The following is a 25,753-nucleotide window of genomic DNA, read 5'->3' as shown; positions in this document are numbered from 1 at the left end:
CAGCATCATGCCGGCGGGGGCGGGTCATGCTGGCAGGGGTATGCCCCGAAGTACCAGAATGTCTGATATTCTGGGAACACGTGAGTGGTCACCTCAGTGCTCAGTGAAAAAGCAAGAAAGAATCCTGCAAGAAGCCCTGAAGTGGGAGGGACAGAGAGATGCAAAGGGGAAAGTGTACTGAAGCTGTAGCCCAGGGAGGGCTGAGGAACAATTTTTGTGCTTTGCCTATGTTTGGGAAATAAAATTGGGCCTGGAAAGAGACTCTGGGTGTGGCAGTGGGGACTTCATGGGCTGATGATGAGACAGCTCTTTACAATTGCCTAATTTTTTCAAATGAAAGCTGAGATTCTCATACAATACCATGATTCCAGGAGCTGGGGCTTTAAGGAAAAATACCAAATATCACAACACCTGCTATAAAATTGCAAGAGCTGGCAACACTGTGTAGTCAGAGTCATGCTCAGTAGGCAGCCTTGGTAGGATAAGGCCCCATTGAATGTTGCTAGCACAAGAGTATGGACAAGGTTTGCTTATTTCCCCCTTTATATTTGATTTTAATTTTTTAACCCATACTGGACAAAGAAGACTATAAACCACCTCATAGAATCACCAGGACCTTAGGGCTACTCTACACATTAATTATACTGATACAGTTAAAGCAGTAGATCTTTAAAGGGCTACAAAGCCCACAGAGTGGCTGCAGTTCCACCAGTGTAAATATGATTATGCTGGTATAGCTTGTTCCCATATGGAAAGGGGAGTCAGCTAAAATGTATAAGGCACCTTTATACAAGTACAATTGTGCTCGTACTAGGAGTTGTACCGGTATAATTATTTTGGTAAAAAAAGCCCACCACTAACCAAAATAGCTATGCCTCTACAAAAGTCACCCTTGTTGACTGTGCCTGTTTTCTAAGAAAAGGTTCCTGGCTTTCAGCCTTGTGTAGAACTTTATTTTCAGCAGGTCCTCAAGAGAACACCTTTGTCCTAGCTGCAACTCATGCTCCTGAGGCAGGGCCTGGGGACCAGAGCCTGCTGACGGGGCAGGGGGGGAGCAGAGCTAGGGCAGCCGGCTTCAGCAGTGTTACTGAGTATGTTCAGTCTGTGTGAGCATGTTCATTACAAGCCAAGCAGCAAATCTGGAGGAGGGCCCCCCATGCATCCCCTATTCTATTTCATTATTAAGACATCTCCAGTGAGAGCTGCTAATGTTACCTGGGGGGGGGGGGGATTTCCCCCAGGTAAAGTTTAAAATGAACAGAGTGAAAAAAGGAATGGGCCAAAAAATTCAATTTCACTCAAAGACATGCAAAGCTGCCTTCACGGTGAATTTGCTCTGGATGGAGGTGATAAATGGCCAGTCATCAAATGTAGAGAGAATGTAATGTCCGTGTAGGGAGAAAGAGTCTAGCATAGACCCAACCCAGCTGGGAGCTGTGCACAGAAACAGGTAAACAAACTTCTGCTTCAGGGCCTGAAATAGTGATTTTTTTTTCACCCTCATTCAGGTCCGTCAGCATCGCAGATATCTGGTGTGGCTTTGTTCAGTTTTGCTGATAAATACTTTAAAGCCCAAGTTCGCAGCTTTTAATTTATACAGGACTGGTGATGGCAAGGGGAAACCATGTCTCCTTAATCTGAGACCTCTAAAATGGCAGATTAAAGGGGGCTGCCTAGCCTTCCCATCCTCCCCCAAAGGGAGCATCTCATGAATGGAGAGTACTTTGTGCCGAGCAGGATTGTGCCCCCAGTGAGACTGTTTCTAAAACACTGTCAAGAAAAGCTATTTAGTACCAGTCTAGCATTCATACCCTATGCCAACAAAGCTGCTTCCAGGAACCAGTATGTGTTCGCTGATTTTCAGCCTTTTGTGGCCTTTGTTATGCAGGAGGAAGATCCTTGCTAGCCTTAAAAATCTATGAATCATAATGTGTCCAGGAAGTCACTCAGACCCATAAGCCCCACCCTTTGGATGAGGCTAATGGTGTATCACACCACATCAGAGCTGTATCTTGAATGATGCATGGCTCTAGAAATGATGCGGACAAAAGGATCGGGTTTGGGTTCAGTCTAATCACAGGATGAAAGAACTGTCTTTGCTAAGACGATACTTGGCATCCAAATTTGGCCAAGATCTGAAATGAAATTTCTCAGCCCCGCATGTTGAACAGTTTGATGGCTTTCCAGAACCACAGGGGAACAAGGGATGTTTTCTACAACTCTTGTTTGCCTCTTAGAAGGATTGCCAGTGTATTTTAGGGACAATAATCAAACAGCCATAGATCTTAATGCTCTACTATAACCCAAGTCGGGTATAGATTGATCAGTAACATTATCGCCAGTGGAGGCTTCTCAAAATCAATATGCATTAGTATTGTTTATTCCAGCTGAAATCTAATATTATCCAAATGGCACTGCCTACCTCCATATCTTAGTCAGACGCCTTATAAATTTTACCTGTTGCTGTATATTGGCTATGCAGGAGAGCACCTATGCTCTTTCATCATCCTCTTATTGCCAGTCTGGTATATGGAAGAACAACGGATGCCTCCGAGTCAAAGGAGAGTGAAAGATCAGTTTGTCAGGAAGCAAAACAATCCATCAGGAACTGCTGACACAGTGAGATTTGAGGGGAGGGGGAATATCTACCCTGCTTGTCTGGTTAGAAGGATGGGAGCGATTAATACAGAATATCAAGTAACAGCCTCTGTAGGCCAAAGATTTCCAGTGCCTTGCTCAAATTAGTGTACTCTTCTGTAATTGATGAATTCTCTTCCATGTCTGCAATACATGGGGTCTGTCTGATGTGATACAAGTTAAACAGGAGTCTGAAGACTGGGTAGGTCTATCCCTGCACCCATCATTTTCCACACTTCACTCATTCATTTCTTTTCAGCATCATGAAAAGTGTTAGTTTCCTAACTTAAAAAGTGTGCTGCACCCTGCAGAGATAAATCCAGAATGCCACAATGTTTTCTGCACTTCAACAGGCACCATTAAAATTCTCTTCCAGAAGCCGTACTAGTGGGATATTGAAGCCATGAGCAGCAGTGAATTTAATTCATACCACTGAACCACAACACAACCATATGTGAGAGAGACTAGAAGACAGTATTTTATGTTAGTCAGTTAAGTGTTTTAAGAAATCCTCCTCACCAGATGGACATCATGGTGCTTCAAAGACCCTGAGTAGCTTCTTAGAGGTGCATGCGCACACACGCACACACATACACACACACACACACACACACACACACACACACACACACACAAGTAAATCCTCTTCAATTCTTTATATATTGCCATTTAAGAGGAAATCACCATTGCAGTGACAAAAGAACGTTTGAAGCTGAATCAGTATTAAAAAAAAAATCAGTATTTGATATCAATTTTTCTTTTATAAAAATAGTTTAGATCAAAAGGGTGAAAGATTCCATCTGACTGTTTTAGAACAAGCTAGGGCCCATTTAAAGGAAAATGAAGGAAAACTTAGAGGCCTGCCAATTTCAGCAGCTATTCCCTAAAACAAGAGACACTGCAGGTCAGGTATACACTGTAATGCACAACACACACCCACACGGCAAGCATTGTATAATAATCAATTTATGGCAGGCTTGTGTGACTATATCAACAAGATCCTTCAGTGTCATAGAATATCAGGGTTAAAAGGGACCTCAGGAGGTCATCTAGTCCAACTCCCTGTTCAAAGCAGGACCAAACCAACTACCATCCCTTATTTTTGCCCAAGATCCCTAAATGGCCCCCTCAAGGATTGAGCTTACAACCCTGGGTTTAGCAGGCCAATGCTCAAACCATTGAGCCAAACTCCCCCAAAATAGTTTAGGTATAGAGTGGGCCGTATGCATAGATAAGCCCCGACAAATATCTTTAACTTGTGTGACATTCTGTACCTTGGGGGGAACACCCAGCATCCCCATGTTCATCCTTATAATATGATTGTGTTGTATCTAATGCAAAGTTTGTCATGTTGGGTGTCTTCGGAAGGCTCATGATGTACTGAGCATTGTGGTTATGGTAATGTTATAGTAATCATTGTTATAGGTTGTAATTTCATGTATATAGTTATGAGGCTGAAAATGTGTCCTCATGGCTTAAAGCAAGCCCAGGCAAAAACTCTCCAAAAGCAGAGAGGCAGTTCACACCTCATCAGAGCAGGTGTGGGACAAACCCAGCCCAGCCTCACAGGAAGAAAGGACATTAGCCTAGGCAACAACAAAGGATCTGTTGGACTCTCGATTGAGTCACCCCCCTTCCTTTGGTCAGTTTGGGATTGCGATGAGGTAATGTTCAACTAACTCTGAAGTGGGGGGAGGGGGGCCAAGCCAAGAGAGAAGAAAGGACATGATAAAAGGGAGAGATATTTGCCATGCTCTCCCCTTTGATCAGCACTTCAGTCACTTGGTGGTGATGTCTGTAGATGGAGGTGGAAGAGAGAGGGAGAGCCTGGCTGAAGGGCAACCAGCCAGCCTGTGGTGAGAAGCATCGAAGTTTGTAAGGGCATTGAAAGTGTTAAGATCAGCTTAGAATACATTGTGCTTTTATTTCATTTGACCAAATCTGACTTGTTGTGCTTTGATTTATAATCACTTAAAATCTATCTTTGTAGTTAATAAATGTGTTTGTTTATTCTACTGAAGCAGTGCATTTGGTTTGAAGCATGTCAGAGACTCCCCTTGGGATAACAAGCCTGGTCCATATCAATTTCTTTGTTAAATAGACAAACTCATATAAGCTTGCAGTGTCCAGCGGGCATAACTGGACACTGCAAGACAGAGGTTCCTAGGGTTGTGTCTGGGACTGGAGATACTGGCTAGTGTCATTTGGTTGCACAATCCGAGGAGCAGCTTACATGCCAGAGGCTGCACGTGAACAGCCCACGAGTGGGGGTTCTCACAGCAGACCAGGGTAAGGCTGGCTCCCAGAGTCAAAGATTCGAGTGACCTAGCAGATCACTGGCCCAGATAACATGCCAGGGAAATGTCACAGCCTGGATCAACATTAAAGTCACAAGGGTGGAAGAGTAGAAAGAGGAAACTGAATAGGCAAATGTATCATTTTGATATCTAAACTGTAAAATAGATAGTGTCCATTGTTGTATGCAGTGTAGTTGTAGCCATGTTGGTCCCAGGGTATGAGAGAGATATTAGTGATATTAACTTGTCTTTCTCACTAACATAAGTTAAAAGTAAAAGATATTACCTCACTCACCTTGTCTCTTAAAATGGTAGGAAATCTATTTCTCAATATGACAAAACTTTAAAGCAGGGTGGTGCAGGTTATTTTATCCACACCCAGTTGCTCAGGACTGAATTCTGTCACTGAGATGATGCCATAGGTCAGGAGATTCAGTGTTGCCAACTTCTTTGATTTTATCATGAGCCTGGCAACATTTGGTGGTTTGATTGGGAGAGAATTTTGGCTGCAAATGTTTCCAAAAGATGTCTACAGTTCCTTCGGGTGTGCAGAGCAGCAAATTAAAACCAGTCAGACACTCATTCACATTTGATTTAGAACAGAAATAGCTGGCAAAAAGAAATTATCCAAAACTGAAAACCATGTCAACTTTAAAGACAGAGCATAAAATTATAGAATCTCAGAAATGTAGGGCTGCGAGGGACCTCAAGAACTCGTCTAGTTCAGCCCCTGCACTGAGGCAGGACCAAGTAAGTCTAAACCATCTCTGACATATGTTTGTCTAACCTATTCTTATAAACCTCCAGTGATGGGGATTCCATAACCTCCCTTTGAAACTTATTCCAGAGCTCAACCATGGGCAGCGCATAATAGAGGCTGAGCCTCCCTAAACCTCGTGCCTCGGGGGGGAGCAGAATGGGGGGGACTATGGGTGGAACAGGGATGGGGCAGGGCCACAGGCAGAAGGGGCCAAACCGGGATGGGGATCCAAGCTCAGAGCTCCAGCCAGGGCTGAGACAGCTCCACCCATCCTCGGTGGTTCCAGCTGGGGCCAAGCTCTCAGCTCTCTTTGTGGCCTGGATTGAGCTTTCAGCCCCCTTGCCTTGCCCAAGGTGGTGAGGGGGAGGGCTGAGCTCACAGGCCCCTCCTCCCACTGTGGCCAGGGCCATAGCGGGGTAGGGCTAAGAGCAGTGAGTAGGCCTCAGCTAGAAGAGGCAGGGCAGGGGGCTAGCCTCCCCAAAGGGAAGCTTGACCTGCCACCTATGAGCTCAATTAGCATTATAGTTAGAAAGATTTTCCTAATATCTAACCTAAATCTCCCTTGCAGCAGATTAAGTCCATTGCTTCTTGTCCTACCTTTGGTGGACATGGACAATAACTGAGTCATCTTCCTTATAACAGCCCTGAAAATATTTAAAGACTTATCAGGCTCCCCCTCAGAATTCTTTTCTCAAGATTGAACATGGCCAGTTTTTATAACTTTTCCTCATAGATCAGGTTTTCAAAACCTTTTATCATTTTTGTTACTCTCCTCTAGACTTTCTACAATTTGTCCACATCTTTCTTAAAGAGTGGTATCTAGAACTGGACATAGCACTTCAGCTGAGGCGATGCCGAGCCGAATCGAACTATTACATACCATGTCTTACATATGACACTCCTGTTAATATACTCCAGAATGATATTAGACTTTTTTGAAACTGCATCACATTATAGACTCATTCAGTTTGTGATCCACTATAACCACATCATTTTCTGCAGCATTACTGCCTGGCAAGTTATTCCCCATTTTGTAGTTCTGCATTTGATTTTTCCTTCCTAATGGACGTACTTTGCACTTGTCTTCACTGAATTTCATCTTATTGTTTTCAGACCAATTCTTTAATGCAGTGGTTCCCAAACTTGTTCCGCCACTTGTGCGGGGAAAGCCCCTGGTGGGCCGGGCCGGTTTGTTTACCTGCCGCGTCCGCAAGTTCAGCTGATTGCGGCTCCCAGTGGCTGCAGTTCGCTGCTCTAGGCCAATGGGAGCTGCTGGAAGTGGTGGCCAGTATGTCCCTCGGCCCGCGCTGCTGTTAAATATCTGGTCTTTCTAGTTTACCTTTTTAGTGAAGACTGAAGCAAAATAGGCATTTAAACATCTCAGCCTTCTTGATGTCATCCACTGTTAGCTCTCCTTCCACACTAACTAGAGGACCTAAGTTTTCCTTCATCTTTCTCTTGCTTCTAATGTATTTAAAGAACCTCTTCTTATTGCCTTTTGTGTCCATGGGTGGCGCGTATAAGAGGCTTAGGGATGCTAAGCTTCCCCACAATAAAAAAGGCTGGCCACGCAAGGGGCAAATGCCGGATGTGGCACAGGTCACCTCCCTTTGGAGGCCCACCGCCTTTGCACCGGCCAGGAGTACCAGAAGCTCCCTAGAAGTAGGGGAGCCACTTGCGCATGGACTGTGGCCCCGCCCACGCTCCGCCCCAACCGCTCCTGCTCGGCCTCTTCCCCCGAGGCCCAGCCCCCACTCTGTCTCTTCCCACCTGCCTGCTCCCAGAGCAGGGCTCCAGCAGGCATGTCTCCAGCCTGTCCGCATCACTGTGCTCAGCCAGGCAGGAAGCCCAGGGCAGGACACCAGCGAGGCGGTGTCAGCGCACTGCCAGCACGGCCTGGGGGCCCATGCCCAGCTCCCCTCGGTGCTGACCCAGGGAAATGGCGCTTCCCTGGCTTGGTTGGAGCCCGGCACCCTTCAGCGGTGGGAAGTGAATGAACCACACCACCCATGGAGCTCCTGCCTCCTGAGGTTGAAACGAGTTCCCCGGGCAGCTGCACCCCCAAGTTCCTCTGCCTCCCCCTGCTGCAGCCCGGGCCTCTCCCCTTCCCCAGGGCCGCACAGGGTGTGAGTGGGGGGGAAAAGATGGGACTGAGCCCTGGGGGGCATGGTGGGGCAAGAATGAGCCCTGAAGAGGGGGCAGTAAGGAGCCCCGGGGGGGTTAAGAGGGGACAGTAAGGAACCTGGGGGAGCAGGGAGGAGCCGAAGAAGTGGGGGGCAGTGAGGAGCCCTGCAGCAGAGAATAAGGCTGGGGCTGGGCAGTGGAGCAAGGGCAGGGCTCAGGGGAAGAGGCCTCATGGAGGCTTTCTAGGGAGTTTCCAGTGCTCTGTAACCTCCTCGGTGGAAAAAGACTCACACACTGCCTATCCTTATGTCCTTTACTAGCTGTAACTCATTTTGTGCTTTAGCCTTTCTGATTTTATCCCTACGTGCTTGTGCTATTCTATTCAACCTTAGCGATCTGTCCATATTTCCACTTTTTGTAGGATTCCTTTTTCATTTTCAGGTCATTAAATGACCTGATGGTGCCATGTTGGCCTCTTACTGTGCTTCCTATCTTTACTTCATACCAGGATAGTTTGCTGTTCCATTAATATTGTCTCTTTGAGAAAATACCACCTCTCCTGACCTCCTTTTCCCTTAGATTGTCTTCCCATGGGGCCTTGCCTACCAGTTCTCTGAGTTTGTTAAAGTCTGCTTTTTAAAAAGTCCATTGTCCTTATTTTGCTACTGTCACTCCTTTTCGTTTGAATCATGAAAGGATAGATTTGATGAACATTTTCACCCAAATTTGCCTTCAACCTTCAGATTTGCAACCATTTCCTCCTTGTTGGTCAGAATCAAGTCTAAAATGATTGTCCCCTGGTTATTTCCTCTGCCTTCTGAAACAAAAAGTTGTCCACTACATTATAAGAACTTACTGAACATTTTGTGTTTTGCCATATTACTTTTCCGGCAGATATCTGGGTAGTTAAAGTCCCCCATTACTACCAGGTCTCATGTTTAGGATATTTCTGTTATTTGTTCTAGAAATGTTTCCTCCACATCGTCCCTGTTTTCCCCCTTTTATCTTCCTCCAGAGACTTTCAACTGGTCTGCCTCTCCTCTCCTTCTGGACCTCAGAACACATGTATAAAGCAACACTTCTTCCCTTTCCCCTCCCCATGACTCAATGCAACACCTCCAGCCAACATCAAGTGACATGAAAAATCAGAATCCAGCCACCTAGTCCGTGGACTGATCAAAAGACCATGAGAAATGCCAAGTTCTCAGACAAGAAGTCACAAGTCCAATTACTCAAAATGAGATGATGGAAATCATGGTTTAATATCCCAAGGGATATTTCCGAGAACATTTCTGGAGAGTGGTATACAAAGAAGGGAAATGAAAGTTATACCACTTCTATAGACTTCTGTAGACTATAACATGAATGAATGTTCATGAAGAGGTCATGTACAATGCAATCAGTACATCAGTGGAGGCAATTTTATCAGTAATTAAAAACATTATTGCATTGAAATCAAAGATCAACAACTGACAACTTAGAGAAAAATTGTTAAAATATCTGTTTGCTCAGTCAAGCCAAAACTTTTCCAATGTAATGAACTTGATAAAAATTTTGATGGTACTAGCACCCAGTGCTGTAAGTGAGCACAGTTTCAGTGCTGTATGTTGTATTAAAATATGGCTTTAATTCACAATGGAACAATCACAGATCAACTGCTATATTATTTTTACATATACACAAGGATAAAACTGATAACTTACAGATGTTGCAGAAGCATCCATTTGAAGTAATTCAGGATGAAGATATTTGTTTGAAACTTTTTCAGATTTGCAAGGCATTATTTTGTTATGTTTTAAAAAAGAAATGCTTTAATGAGTAATTTTAGACCGTGATTAAATTTGTCCACTTCTAATAAAATGAGATGAAATACTGAAGTTGGAACAGAAGTTTCTTTGTCCTCAACCCTCCACCCTGCCCCCCAAAAAAACAGTTGTCTATGCCTATGCATATTGATGAAGGCAGCACTATCCAGCCAATAACTCATACACTTACAGTAGAATCTCAAGAGTTATGAACACCAGAGTTATGAACTGACCAGTCAAACGCACATCTCATTTGGAACCAGAAGTACACAATCAGGCAGCAGCCGAGCGGGGGGAAGGAGCAAATACAGTACAGTACTGTGTTAAACGTAAACTACTAAAAAAAATAAAGGGAAAGTTTAAAAAACGATTTGACAAGGTAATGAAACTGTTTCTGTGTTTGTTTAATTGAAATTAAGGTGGTTAAAAGCAGCATTTTTGTTTTGCATAGTAAAGTTTCAAAGCTGTATTAAGTCAATGTTTAGCTGTTAACTTTTGAAAGAACCGTAATGTTTTGTTCAGAGATACGAACCTTTCAGATTGATGAACAACCTCCATATCCAAGATTGTTCATAACGGTGAGGTACTGCTGTATTTTCCTTAAATCACACCTGAGTTAGTTCCATTTACAGCCAGCCAGTACATGAAATGTCAATAGCCTCAGTAGTTACCCAGCAGACCAAGTCCCTCATCCCTTTATACATGAGAGACTTGTGTAACCCTGATTACAGAAGGCTGGCACAGAGAGAGTTCCCTCAAGGATGTTCACTCATGCACCCACCTCTGGTCAGCTGGGGAAAAGTGCTGGGAGACAGTCTCCAAAAGCTAGAAAGAAAACAGGAGACAGTTGAAGGCTAGAGGAATCCTGTTCTTATAACAATAGGACTGCAGTTTTGTCCCTATAGAAGAACTGGTAGCACACCAACCGCTAAAGGTGTGCAACCTGCTCCTTTGCAGAAACCCCTTTTTTGAGAGGTTTACAGCTCAATAGATAAACTCGTATGCAGCCTTTCAACCTGCAGGCAGAGGCTTGGCTTCAGAGGGGCTGTCATAAAAATATTATGCAAAGCCCTTCTGTTATGCAGTCAGCATAAGTGCTAGTACACATCAGCAGCATACGCCAGTGGATCTGTTCTGTCAATGGCTAGTTAGAATATTACTTTGCAAAGATAAGTTAAAATAGCAGGATCACCACTATGTTATTGGGGCCCTGGGCAAAGTCAGGTATAGCAGGTGGAGAGGGTCTTTTTATACCCTGTACACCTGAGGTGTGTTAGGGAGCAAAGGTTATCACAGCAGGTGTAAATGCAGAACTTGTGCTTTTTGGTGTGGGACATAAGAGTACATGCAGTGTTAGTGCCTTCCACTAGAAAGGTCACCTACATAAGGATTTCAGGAGCAGCCCTCAGTCAGCCAATGCTCACTATTGATACAAAGCACCAGCATTCAATGACAAATGTGGTTTTCTCTCTGCTTGGCTGGTTCTATTGCAACTATACATAGGTGTAACTGCAAAGTAACATCAATGGCATTACTCTGGGTTTGCTCCAGTGCAAGATCAGGATTTGGTTCACTGAGTCCATGATTATTAAAGAAAAGAAAACCCAGCTGCAAGCTCTTTCAATAAGTGTCTGCAGATTTGGGTTCTGTCTCTTTACTTTTCCCTTCCTCCTTTATAGGACCTGGATTCTGCTTTTCCTGCTTTTCACTGGCCATGTTTCAACCTCAGAACCATCTTCCAGATGTTTTCCATGTTCACGAGTTGGCAGTTTTATCTTCCTTAAAAACCTGCTTTCCTTTTTCAAGACATTTGCTCTTTTCTCCCTATCTGTGTTCTCATATTCAGCCTCTCTCCCCCACTTGGTCTCTCCTCCCCCTCACCCCCAAACTTTTCACATGTTTCTGTTTTGACCACACTTGTTTTCCCCTTAATTTCTTCTTTAAAAAGTCTCCCTCTGTCTCACAATCAACACATTCTCTTTCACTTCCACATTTTCTCCGCCTCTAATCCCCATTTTGCCCACCTTTGGCCTTCCATTTCCACCCGGCCCCACCTACCCTCTGGTTTCTTTCCCTTCACCTAGTCTTTTCCCACTCCCAAGTATTCCCCCATTCTCCTTGGCTCTTCATACACATACCCCTCTCTCCCCATCCCTTCATGCCTCCTAGTTCTTTTATCTATTTGCCCTGCTCTCTCCCTCAGTCTACAGCATTTTTCCTCTGCCAGGGAAAAAGAATGGCGGGGAGACACATTTTTCCCTCCTGTCCCGTCTCACTGTATCTAAGGGGAGCATTCAGAGCATTCTTCTGAGTGCGCTACTGTCAGTAGAACTGAATCCCCTCACAGCTCAAGAAGCTAACCTCTCTCTGTGCTGTGTGTGTGTGTGTGTGTCACTCCACAGAACATACTTGCAGTCATGACAATGAAGAGCACCCCTAGCGGGAGGCCCCCCAATTAAGAGAAAGAGGTCAGGCAATTAACAGCAGGAGAGCTCTTCAGACATCAAATCTCTCCCAGTGATGTTCTCCTCCTCTGTGCTCAGATCACAGAGCTTTTTTCACTTGCCAGCCCTAGGTGGGCTCCACAGTTGGACGCCTGGGACCCCTTCAATCCCAAGTCAAACACTCTTGGAAGGACCAGCCATGCTCAGTATCCACAAGAGGGAGAGTCTGAAGATACCCCAGTCTTGACACATCAGCCAATATTACTGAAGCCTCATGAAGGAGAAAGAAACAATAGCAAGAATTTCCAGAGTTAAGGCTGCTTCTTTCTTCTCAACTCACCCTCCCATCCTTGTTATGGCCGGCATCCAGCTTCAGGCCCAGAGATAACATGACCTAGGAGCAGAGTTGTATTTATACATCTTGGAATGAATTCACTAAGAGTCAATATTAATTAAAGCACCAACAGCTTTATTTATGTCAATAATATAAATATGGTTTTCATTGGTTCTAGTTCAAACTGGAGAAGGAAGGGGACATATGACCCCTTGGGAATTTAGTGCACTCCCATGGTGGGGCGGGGGGGGTGTGGTATCTGGAGTTGCAGAACAGATGTTATTCCGTTCTCTGTGCTGTTTTTCCATGTAGAAGAGGCTCCACTAGAACTGGAGAGGAAGTGAGTTTCCCCATCTCATGAATAATTTTGAGACATCAAAAAAATTTTCCCATTGTGAATCAGGATAAAATATCCAAAATCTTAAAAATGTTTGTGAACTGCAAATCCAAAAATATATTCGGTTTGGTATTTCATTTTGATAATTTAGGAATGTTTTGTTTCAATGTTAATAGCTTTTAAATAATAGTTTAAAAACCCTTCAATTTTAGCTTAAATTTTGAAACAAAAAAAAAGTTACTTTGAATAGGAACAACTGATTTTTCCCATTTCAAAAATGTCTCTCTCGCTCTATATATAGGCAATTTCAAAATGATTTCCCCCCCCCCAAATTTCCGGGTGAAATATTCATCAAAACCTTTCCTGGCAACAGTTTCAACAAATTAGCAACTTTTGACAGGAACAATGTTGAGTCGGAAAATTCCCATCCAGCTCCTCTTCATGCTTCTCACAGGGGCAGTCCTGAGGCAGCCACTTTAGTGGCTAGTGTTAGTTGAGATACAGAATGTTACAGAGCAAGTAAATGTGTAATTCCCTCCTCACTCTGAGCCGTCCCACCCCGCCCGAGGCACGCTCATACTCACTCTCTCTCACACGCACACACTTTATATTTGTTTTCTGTTGTTTTGCTTAATCTGAAATAAAAGTCCTCTCCACTGAAAAAAAATACACAGTTTGCTCAGGATGGGGAAAGGAGCAGAGGTCTAGCTTCCAAACCCTTGAAAAAGTCTGACGGAATTTAATAGGGAGTAAAATCAACAGAGTGCTGTCAAAAACTAAACTAAATATCCAAGAAAAGCCAAGAAAAAATGAAGCCAAGAAAAAATGCTTAACCTTCCTTTAGGTTTTTTGAGCCACCCCTGGAATTCCATAGCAGGGTATAATTTTCTATTTCAATCCAAAGGATGTTCCAAAATGCCTGTAGAAAAATGAATAATTAAATTCTATAGGATTTTCCCGTAAAAGAAAGCCCATCAGGTGATAGGAGAGTGCGGAGATAGCCATTGATTAGTGTTTTCCCCCACATAAGGAGCAATCATATACAGTCAATTTAAAAATGACTTATTTAGCAAAAGGAAAATCAAGAACAAGTGAAGGTCAAGTCTCCTCACTAGAGCAGGCTGCCCCTCTCCTCCATTACAAGCAGTGACTCAGAAGAAAATGGCTGCCCCATCCATACACCAGCAGAGTTCTTACCCACTTCTGGCACAGAGCAATAGAAAATGAAGGCATCTGAAGTGTTGTAGCTACATATGCCACAGCGATCTTGAGTCTCCAAGGAAAAGGCAGCCAGCACCACGCAATACATCTGTACCGTAGCAGTGGATTTTAGCAACAGATATGCAGGGAGGATCCAGAGGGCAAACACTGTGAGGAGGCCAAGGCTTAGCAGTGGGGGAACAAGAATGAAAAGATGAGTTGTCCCCTCTTTTGTGATTTTTCTCTAAGATACCTGGGAAGGCTCAAGAGCTTATTTGCTAATGACTGGGGCTTTCCTCTACAGGGAAAAACAGAGACAGATATTTGTATGTCTGAAGGATTAGGGGAACTTCTTGGCTGATTTAGGGATGGTTTACCAGTGAAAAAACACATAGCTTCTTCTGGGAAATGAATGGGTACAAAGCAGCAGCTGAATGAATTTAATAGGGTGCTATCAACCTGGAACTAAATACCCAGGCAAGCCAAGAAAAAAAAATGCTTAACCTTCCTTTAGGTTTTTTGAACTACGCCAGAATTCCATAGCAGGGATATCATTTTCTATTGCAAGCCAAAGGATGTTCCAAAATGCCTGTAGAAAATGTATCACTCTCTATTAAATTCTATAGGCTTGTTCTATAAGAGAAAGCCCTGCAGGAGAGAGAGGTGAGAAATGGGAAATGAATGGGAGAGAAGGGTTAGAGTTACAGACATCATATACAGGGCCAAGTTTTCAGACCGGCCCTCTAGTTTTGTAGGTGTAACCATATTTGCTCCCCAAAATAGGAACACAGCCATTTTGTGCACAGCCACTTGTGAGCATAAATCACATACTCTGCTCCCTCCCCCAGCTGACCTTGCAGCTTTTGCTTATGCAAGACAGTTGCATGTCTATTTTCTCACCCAGAATCAGCTGTGCATGCAGAAGTGGAACACAGCACACAAAAGCTCCCTGGCAGTCTAGCCACAGGGAGAGCATTTTTCAGATGCTGAAGGAAAAAGGCCCCTTTGCACTGGGGTGCCCACTTGCCAGTAGTGAGTATTCACCAGAAGCTGCTATATCTATTAATGCAGGTCTGCAATATAAACCCTGTAGGAGGTTTGAGCTAGTATAGGGGTTCACACCACCCTGTCATTTCCAAACCCAGGCACAGGAGGCATTTCTGGGTGAAAGGAGACATGGCTGGTACATATTATAGTAACTAGGTCTATAAGTTTACCCTAATTGTAACCTCAGCTGTGAAAAGTGAGTAAAAGTTCATAAAAATCTCAATAACCTACAACAATAAATGTTCATGGGAAAAGGTGCAAAAGAGGAACAAAACTGAATTAATAAAAACAAAAAGACCTACTTTTATAATTTGACTGTATTAAAATCATGCTGGATAGACAAGAAACATGTGGGACAGGAAAATCAATACAGCAAAGTGTGTCAAATATTAGGTATTACTGGTAAACAAAATAATGAGGTGATGGGCTATTCCACTCCTTTTGGAGTTCATAAAAAACAGAGGCTTTTGGAGGAAAATTAGCAACAGAAGCAGCTATTGGCCAACAACCACTGCAAGAAGCTTTACACTCATGGCTGCCACACCCCATCTCCTGCAAACCCAGAGACTACCACAACACTACTGGGCCTTCATTGTGCTAATTCTGAGAGATGTCCTCACCAGACCAAGCCAAAAAAAGGAACCCAAATAACACCTCCACCGGCTTAATTGCAACCACTACCTGTGAGCCTTTGTCACTTACCTCTTTGTGTGTCTCTCTCCCTTTATATCTCTCTGTCCTTTTGCCTTCTGTTTAATAAGAGTCTGGTCAAGAATGTATATTTTGCAAAACTGCAACCAGAAAAAGACAGCTCTCAGCAATGCCCCAACCAGCTCAGTGTTGGTATAAGTTGCCAAATCTCAGAGTGGCTAACAAGACTGTGTGTCATACACATGGTTCTCCCACACCGAGGTTACAAATAAAATGCAGAAGCTACATTTTAAAAAAATCTCTCTCTCCCCTCTTGTGCATATTTGCCTTGCTTTATCTTTTAGGAAACACACACAGACTTCAAGAACAGCAGCTTCAGCCCCTTTCAACTAACTTCATTTTCCCCCTATCCCAGAGTGTTCCCTCAGCTACCCACTGTGCCACACTGCATGGCCCATTTGGGTGGTCTCTTACTCACAATCTACATAAATCCATTTCTTTTCCTCATGTCGATCTTTAATCTTTACATTCCCAGCATAGCAGAACATAGCATAGGCATGTGTCAGGGGACATCTTCTACCCAACCTGTTCTACCACACCCAGCTCACTCTCTGAGGTCCCCTCTTACCACCTCTTCCTGCTAATTCTGTATCTTCCCTTATTGAGCTCATTAGCCCAATCATCAACAATCTCCTCCAGAAGAAGTTAATTGCCATCAGTTAAGTCTGTAATCTTCTCTGTTATGCAATTACCTAAGTGACCAGGGTGCTACAGTTAGCACTCTGTCACAGCCCCAAAAAAGGACAATTATTATCTTTAATATCATCTAAGAGACAGGTTTTCTTTTGATAGCTCTCCAGATGAGGGAAAGTAAACAAGGAATGTTGTTAAAACAAAAGCCTGACTTAATACTTTACACTTCAAATGCTTTATTTGTTTTTCCTTCTTTTCTGTATCTTTAATAAAAGGTTTAAAAGATTTTAATGGTGTATTTGCCATGGTACTAAGCAGGCTGAAATCTCTGTATGCCTAACCCTGAATCTTGTTTAACACTGTTTAATATTGGACAGTAAGATGATCATGTTAAGACCTTTGACTCTTTAGGCAATTTAATTTCATCAAAATTAATACAAAATTTCTGGCATCCGAGGCTGGGTCTAAAGGGTTTATAGATACGCAGGAGCTAGTATCTTAGCAAACAAGCAATTGTTTTCAAAGTTGGTTTAAAACAAAAGTTTGTTTTAAAATCCTGAAATGTGTTAAGCTTGTTTGGAACAAGCATGCAAAGCACTGTTTTTTGCTTCAAAAATAAGTTGAACAATTGTTTTAAAGTTATTATTTTTGTAACCTTTAAACAAATGCTTTTTGTTTTGTTTTAAGGTTTGTAGTTTCTTTAACTGGTAATAATTTTGAGAGGTATAAGAAAAAAGTATTTTTAAGAAAAAGCAAAAGTAGTAAAAATAAAGTGTTTTAAATTGTTGCTAAAACAGACTTAAGTTGCTAAAGGTTAAGTTGCTAAAGCAGATTTTTACTAAAATAACATCATGGGTAACCCATCTTCCCAACCTTGTTAACAACATGCCAGCTTCATTCAGGGCTGCTCCTGCATTAACTGTAAATTAAGTTTCAAACCACCTGAAACAAAAACTGTTGCAAACTTTTTTGTAATTTTGGTGACTGTTTTGTTTCTGAAATGTTTTCCTTCCTTCTTGTTGTTGCAATTTTGTTGTTGTTTTACAATTTTTTTTCCTGTTTTGTTTTTGATGTCAGCAGTTTTTGTTATCGTTGTCCTTGTGCACGTAAAACAGCTTGGTGCTAGTGTTGCAGGTTAAATCCCCATGATGGGTTAAGTTGCCACAATGGCCATGTTGTCCACACAAATGTCAGTGGTGAAACAGGTGGGCAGGGTCTGTCAGAGACTAAAAATGCCTGCAAATTTTTATTGCCGTTGGGGAGTTGAAAATGGCTCATCAATGCAAAAGTGCTTCCAAAGGAACATCATCTTACTGCTTTTTTGTTTAAAAAAAAAAAAGGCAATATGCTGGGGTAAAAATGCCATATGGGCTAAAAAATTCTCCAAGTAAGCAAGTTTAACCACTAGTATGTAAAATTGTCACCATTTGTGCAAAGGTACTGCATTAAATGTATGAATGGCAAAAAGAAGGGTAAAGGGTTTTTTTCCAGTTTTACCCATTCTGGGCATACAGCCAAAGAAGTAATAAAAGCTGGTTTGTTTTTAAATATCTTACAAACGTATAACAGCAGCAGCTCAGGGTTTGTTTTAGCAGGAAATAGAGTCAGTTGTAAGTCCTTCGCTTGTTAACATCTGGAAGGTTTAACCGCAATTTCGGTAACATATAACCACATAAAATTTGTAAGTCCCAATTTAAGAATAAAAATTTTGCAAACCTTAAAATATAACCAAATGCCGTTTTCTTTTTCTTTGTTTCTATGTGCTTAAATTAAAATACGGTTTTTATTTTAGTAATTATAATTTTATGGACCACTGTCCAATCCTAGCGTGAATTGGTTTGTAAAAGAAAGGGATTACACTATAATAATTGGGGTTACAAATCTACCCTAATTGTAAACTCAAGTGTGAAAAGTGAGCAGAAGTTCATAAAGTCTCACAATAACCTATCACAATAAATGTTAATGGAAAAAGGTGCAAAAGAAAAACAAAAAAAACCCAGAATTAATACAAACAAAAAGGCCTAATAATATAATTCAAAGACTTTGTTAATCATAGAATCATAGAATATCAGGGTTGGAAGAGACCTCAGGAGGTCATCTAGTCCAACCCCCTGCTCAAAGCAGGACCAATCCCCAACTAAATCATCCCAGCCAGGGCTTTGTCAAGCCTGACCTTAAAAACCTCTAAGGAAGAAGATTCCACCATCTCCCTAGATAACCCATTCCAGTGCTTCACCACCCTCCTAGTGAAAAAGTTTTTCCTAATATCCAACCTAAACCTCTCCCACTGCAATTTGAGACCATTACTCCTTGTTCTGTCACCTGGTACCACTAAGAACAGTCTAGATCCATCCTCTTTGGAACCCCCTTTAAAAACATGCCTGGTAAACAAGAAGAGTATGGGACTAAAAATTAATAAACCAAAATTGTGTGTTGGATATTAGGTCTCATTGGTAAACAAAATAACGAGGGATGGGCTATTTCACGCATCACTTCCTTTTGGGGTTGTTTTTTTTTTTTTTTTAAGAAAAGACTTTTAGGGAAAAATTAGCAAAAGAAGCAGCTGTCTGCCATCAGCTGCAGCAAGCTTTACCATCCTGGCTGCCACCCCCACTGTCTCCTGGCTTCCCAAAATCTACCATGACACCTTTGGGCCTTCATTATCCTAATCCTAAATTGTGTCCTGACCAGACTAGGCCAAAGAAAGGGACTCAACATTGCCAGCTCCACCAGCTCTAGATAAATTCCATCCACCACCTGGCATGTGAGACTTTGTTACCCTTCCTTGTGTGTGTCCTTTTCCTCTCTCCCCTGCTCACTTCCCCCTTATTTCTTTTTTGTCCTGTCTCTCTCCTTTTAGCTGGCCAAGATTGTGTATTTTGCAAAACTGCTTTAAGAGTGAAACCAGAAAAAAGCAGCTAACAGCAATGCCCTTAAAAGCCCGATGTTGGTACAAGTTTTCAGGTCTCAAAGAAGTAATAATACCTTGTGCCAGGCCAGAGCCTGGCTGTGAGGCAGTGAATACAACCAGAAACAGAAGCTGCAGTTTCTAGTTTTGCTGTTCTTTTCTCTCCCCTCTTGTGTGTGTTTGTCTTGTTTTGTCTTTTAGGAAAAGGAATCAGATTGCAGCAATAACAGCTCCAGCCCATCTCAACTGGCTTCTCTTTTCCCTAAAAAGGACAATTATTGCAATAGTTAATGCCATCTAAAAAACTGTCAAATGGGAGAGGAGGGTCCTTTTAAAACTCTCCCTAGCTAGAGGGAAAGAAAAGAAGAAATAAAACCCTACTTAATACTTTACCTTTCAAATGCTTTAACTATTTTTCCTTTTTTTCTCTGTATCTTTAAGAAAAGGTTAAAATATTTTTAATGGTGTGTCTGCCATAGTACTAATCAGGCTGAGATCTCTGTATACCAAACCCCAAACCTTGTTTAGCCCTGTTTAATGTTGGACAATAAGAGGGTCACATTAACACCTTTTGACTCTTTCGGCCCATATATTCCTTCAAAATTAATACAACAATATGCCCTGTGCTCTCTCTGTCCCTGGCTAGAGGACTGGGTGGTTGGGGCTGTGCACAGGTGGGTATATGTAAGAACATCCTTCAACATTCATTTAACTCATGGTGGGGATGGGACTAGGCTCCACCAGCCAATGGATCTAGGGGCCACCAAAGTGGCTTAGAATGATCATTGCCACCCTGGCACTGCTCCTAGTGCAGCTCAGCTGATCCTGATAATCTTGCCCAATAGAACAACCCACACGAGGGGGGGTTTGCCAGATCAGACCCAGAGTTTTTAATTTGCCCATAGGTGTACTTAAAAAATAAAGTAAGTATTGCCACTACTCACTGCAGTTGTCCTTTAACAAGTTACACCACACAAGTTATCTGACTGCTATTAGGTTTCCAACCCAATTCTTCCCCAACACCACACCTGTCACCAGCTGACTTGAACCTGAGCCAACAGTGAGTTCAGCTGTTCGATTTGGTTTCCGTTCCCATCCTACCTCATGTCACTGGAAACAACTTTATCAGCATATCCCTAATTCTGATTCTCTCCCTGGGATTCAGCATCTTATTTCTTGGACCCTTCTTTGTTTCTTCTGCACTGATTTAAAGGCTACATCACACAAATACCACAATGCAGCAATGTTGCTGCAAGATTCCCAATAGAAGAGTGAGCCTAGTCATTAATCTAACAGCAGTGTGGGTGAAGGAATACCATAAGGCTCCTTTAAAGTGTTTTCTGCTTTTCCCCCTGCTCCCCCAAGGAGGCACTTTCTCTTGGGTGCAGTGATGAAATACAGAAAATCTTTGCTTCAGCTGAGTCTCTGTGTGGCAAGAATACAGGAGGGCCCAATCTTGTGCTGAGCACTGTCATTGGCTTCAGGAGGAGTTGAAGCCCTTTGCAGGTTCAGACTCCTACTAAGGTCCAACCCCCCCCACCTCCCACCCTACAGCAAACAAAAACATAGCCAAATTTCACTAGGGCTAGGCACAGGGAGCCATTCCACCACACGCTCTAAAGTAGAGCTAAGGAGACAGAGGGAACCAGCAACCCAGAGCCTGCCTGATTACTGACATTTAAAATACACAGTGTTCCAATATGAAGCAATTCTAAAGAAAAATAGCCCATACTAACTGAGCAGGTGGATAAACAACAGCCGTGGGTGCTGCCAGCCAAGAAGGTAGAGTTCTGGAAAGGGATCTGGATGCCAGGAACAGGGTCAATGGAACGTGTTGTGGAAATGCTGGGGCCATCTGGGGCTGGGAGAGAAGGCCAGCAGCACCAACTCCTTACACACCCTTTTGCAATCATTGCTCTTAGGTAGAACTTGCTGGAAAATGGGGGGCTGTTCCCCCAGAACATTTTGTAGGAAACCAAATTATTTTTTTCACAACATTTTCAGTGGAAAATTTTGACCTTTTGTTGAAAGACCTAAATCTCTAATGCTGATTTATTTTTGGTTTAAAAAAATAAATAAATCAACATTCAGTTTGCTGACGAAAAAACAAACATTTTGAGGAAAGCTGATACACACCGTGAAAATTTTTGTTGCATCAAAAAAAGTTTTTGACACGTTTGGGTTTTGACACAAAGTTTCCAACCAGCTGCACTAGGCAGCAGTGCCTAGTGACTAGCGCATTGGAATGGAAACCAGTGCCTGCTGGGTGTCCTTAGGTAAATCACGTCCCAGTTTTGAGCCTCAGCTTCCCCAGCTGTAAAATGGGGACACTGATCTCCTTTGTAAAGCACTTTGAGATCTGCTATGTAAGTGCTCAGTGGGGTTATTATTTTCACAGGCTCTGTCCCGGCATGGAGCCTTCAACATGCTGCCTGCACTTGAAATCACTTCTCAGGTGTGCTCAGCACAGGACTGAGTGAACCTCACCTTTCCTGCTAACTGTAAATAATTCCTATACTGAAAGGAAATAAGACTCGAAGACCAGGAGCTGAGTGGCAATGCTGCTGGATGTCACCATGGGAAAAAAACTGCTTGCGGGGTCTTACTCGGAAGGCTGGTAGGTACTGAGATTGCTATGGAGGTGTTGCACTGGGGAATGGCGAGAGAGTCTCATGCCACTGAATAGCCACCTCACCTCGACAGCAAATGAAGGAACACTTGTAATTGTTCTTGGCTGCTGTGAATGACGGTCCTGACAGGGGCTTGAGCATAGGAGGATAAAATAATGAAAATAAGGGAGGGACAGGAGTTTTCAGATCTCTATGAGGATGAACAATGCAAAGGACAAGGTGATCACTGGGGTACCGCAGAGATAAGCACTGTATAAGAACCTGAATAGATAGGCCCAACTCTTATAGATCAGGCAAGTGGACAAAGAAAAGGCATTTTGTAGACACACTGCTCTGCCCCCAGGAGCTGTGCAAGCTGCACCTCTTTCATCACTATTAGCAATATGCCATAATGAGGCAGTACAAGGAGCAGTTTGCTCTCTCAGCTACCAGGGGCAGTGGGAGGCAGGGAAGGGGAAGTGGTTGGCTGGAATCAGAAAGAAACAAAGTAGTGGGACAGAATATATAGATAGATAAAGACACTATAAACTGTACCTAAGACCCAGTAGACAACAGACAGTAGACAACAGACAGCTCATTCATTGATGCTCAGGTACTTACATATAATATACAGCTTTACAATAAAAGTACTGTAGATGGATGTGAATTTATCATTCTAGACAAACAGAGATTTATTTATTTTGCTTTCTTTGCTGCAACACAGAAAAGAATGCAGAATACTGATGTTTCAAATGAGAGGAGTGCTCCCTTTGTTTTGCTTTACAAGATGCTGTCTCTGTCTGTGCTTCTGAAACCCAGAGACTGAGGCTCATCCAGAAACCTGGGGCATGCAATCATCTCTTTATCACAGTTAACTAGTGAAAAAGACAGGTTCCTATTAAAATGCTATTGCTAAAAGTGGTGAAGTATGACTTTTAACCAGCAAATTGTAGCCTGGGTTATAAAGGCAGATCTAGAGGAAGTGAGTATGTTCTCACTGAGTCAGTATGAGAGGGTAACTGTAGGAGGCTAGTTTAAATAAAGTCAAGGGGCTAAGTGGTGAGTTCTGAACTGTATGATGCTTTGTGGCTGAGTTAGTTGGCATCCGATGAAGTGAGCTGTAGCTCACGAAAGCTTATGCTCAAATAAATTTGTTAGTCTCTAAGATGCCACAAGTCCTCCTTTTTTGTTACATTTGTAACTGAACCCAATCACTGTGATGGCTGGCTTTTTTGTTGTGAATCAACTTTCTATTGTAGTGACTAGGGTATATTGCTCCCTCTGCTGGATGGACTCAGATCTGCTGGTGTACAGTATTCTGGTATTAATTGGGAAAAGCAGCAGCCCTTAGCAAGTCCCACACCAGAGGACTGCTGGAGAAACAGTTGCCTGGCACTTCCTGAAGATCTAGACCTGTGGTTCTCAGCAAAGGGGTATGTATACCCCGGGGGGTTTGCAGAGGTCTTCCTGGGGGTACAGCAACTCATCTAGATATTTGACTAATTTTAAAACAGGCTACGTAAAAAGCATTAGCAAAGTCAGTACAAACTAAAATTTCATACAATGACTTGTTTATATTGCTTTATATACTATACACTGAAATGTAAGTATAAAATTTATACCCCCAATTGATTTATTGTATAATTATATGATAAAAATTAGACACTAAGCATTTTTTTCAGTAATAGTGTGCTGTGACACTTTTGTATTTTTGTCTGATTTTGTAAGCAAGTAGTTTTATAGTGAGGTGAAACTAGGGGTACACAAGATAAATCAGACTCCTGAAAGGGGTACAGTACTCTGGAAAGGTTGAGAGCCACTGATCTAGAGGAGGTCAGCTGACCCTGAAAGCCCTGTAGGGGACAGGAGCATGGACCACCCCAAAACAGAAAAGGAGTGTCAAGGCCTGGAGTGAAAGGACCTGGGGGAAGAGAGAGGAGATGGGCTTTTTCTTGGGGATTTAGGATAGAAACCTTATGGGTCAGGTTCATAAACAGCAGTATCGGTTTCAGTTTGTATCGCCCATATGACCTGACCCCAATCTAGAGTGACTAGATAGCAACGATGAAAAAACGGGACGGGGGTGGGGGTAATAGGTGCCTATATAAGAAAAAGTCCCAAAAAATGGGACTGTCCCTATAAAAACAGGACATCTGGTCACCCTAAACCAATCTGGCTTACACAGGCCCTTGTGAAATCCCTAACCAGTGTTGCCAACTGGAGCTTCAAGAAAAACACCAAAGATTGCATTGTAATGATCTTGGGGTTCATTAAACAACAAACCAGTGGATGAGAAAGGAATAAAACTTTTAATAAAACAAACTAGAGAGCTTCTGTGGTGAACTGCTGTACACAGCTACACTGTGTTCTCAACCTCAGCTTCTAGGGCACATCTCTAAATTCCTGTGTTCATAATACTGCCCCTTATGAGGGAGTGTCTCTAAATATCTCATATTATATTCTTTGTTGTAAATCATAGTAGTAGTAATATGATCATAGAATATCAGGGGTGGAAGGGACCTCAGGAGATCATCTAGTCCAAACCCCTGCTCAAAGCAGGACCAATCCCCAATATCTGTCCCAGATGCCTAAATGGCCCCTTCAGGGATTGAACTCACTACCCTGGGTTTACCAGGCCAATGCTCAAACCACTGAGCTATCCCTCCCCCATATCAAACATATCTCTAAAGCATGGCCTGCCATTTGACCTTGGGAAGTCACTTCATCTCTCTGTACCTTTGTCCCCCGCTGCCGTCCCCCACATTGCCTGTTTCAACTGTCAGCATTTTGGGGCAAGGATTGTTTCTCACTATGCATTAATACAGCACCTAGCACAATGGAGCTCCAGTCTCAGCTGATGCTTATATGTGCTATTGTAATACAGATAGTACTAAAAACCTGTTGCTTTATTTCAATCACTAGCAGTCAGGTCAATGCACAGCTATCTGCTAGGCCAAACTGGGCATAATAAAATTGGATTCAGGTGAAAATTGGTAATTTTTGAGCAAGCAATTGTGGGTTCAGAAAAATGTCCTCCCTTTACTTGTATAACTGGCATTCGTGTGCCCATTAAAAGATACACAGATTATATACAGATTAGTTTTAGCTGGAATTTTGGATACAGAAAAATTCTGGACAGGTAGAACTCAGTTAAGAGAAAACCACAGGACAAAAAATAAGATCTTGTAAAATGTTGATCTGAAATTAAATTTTTCCCTCTTGCTAACATCCAGGAAGTATTAACTGAATCTCATACATACTTATACCCAAGGGAGGGGGGCAGGAGGGAAGGACTTCAGGCAGAATGGCAACACGGCAGCAAGTCCTACAGAAACTCTGACATGTGGATGAACACAAACTCTGGGACCACTTCCAAAACCTGCTGCCTTCCGCATTTAAGACAATGCACAAGAGACAGATGAAGATCTGCTCACTCAGATGCATTCTTCCAGCCTTCCGTGCATGGACAGAAAAACAGAGAGAGAGGAGCCATTCAGACAATAGCAGCAAAACATTCAGGAACATTTTGACTATTCAATCTGTTGAGGAAGCTGCACATTTTAGGAATCGTTCATCATGAGAAAAAAAGGAGGCAGTACTGAGCAAATTAGCTCCCCTCAGGGGTGCAGGAAAGCCAATGTGAACTCGGCTCTCTGTGTAGAGTCTCACGTTGACACTGACACAAAACTTTCCTCTTAAACCAACAACATTCCAATCCCACAATGGGTTGCCAGACCCAGCCTGCCTAGCACCAGTAGTTCTTATGGGCTAGGGTGTGAAAGGAAGGGGGGCAAGCATGTGGAAGAGTGAGCAGTGGTGCCTAGAGCAGCGTTTCTCAAATGTGGTCACCAGGGGCTTTTCTTGGGACCACACCCTCCTGGGCGGTGATTGGGAAGGAGGGGGAGGG

At 42.9% G+C, this 25,753-nt stretch overlaps 1 long non-coding RNA gene across 3 annotated transcripts in view; it reads right to left on the bottom strand.

Annotated features, from left to right (window-relative positions):
- LOC122460727 overlaps positions 1 to 16,315 on the bottom strand; it is a 28,738-nt gene extending 12,423 nt beyond the window's left edge. For 2 of the 3 annotated variants that reach the window (XR_006282195.1, XR_006282196.1), the window contains exons 1-2: positions 15,688 to 16,102; positions 12,408 to 12,461 (exon numbers count right to left, since the gene is read on the bottom strand). This is a non-coding gene — a long non-coding RNA (uncharacterized LOC122460727). The other variant, XR_006282197.1, reaches the window with a different exon arrangement.
- Positions 16,316 to 25,753: the final 9,438 nt, after the last annotated feature.

This window comes from Dermochelys coriacea, chromosome 6 (assembly GCF_009764565.3).
Source record: "Dermochelys coriacea isolate rDerCor1 chromosome 6, rDerCor1.pri.v4, whole genome shotgun sequence".
NCBI lineage: Eukaryota > Metazoa > Chordata > Testudines > Dermochelyidae > Dermochelys > Dermochelys coriacea.
This window is presented reverse-complemented; position numbering and strand designations above follow the sequence as displayed.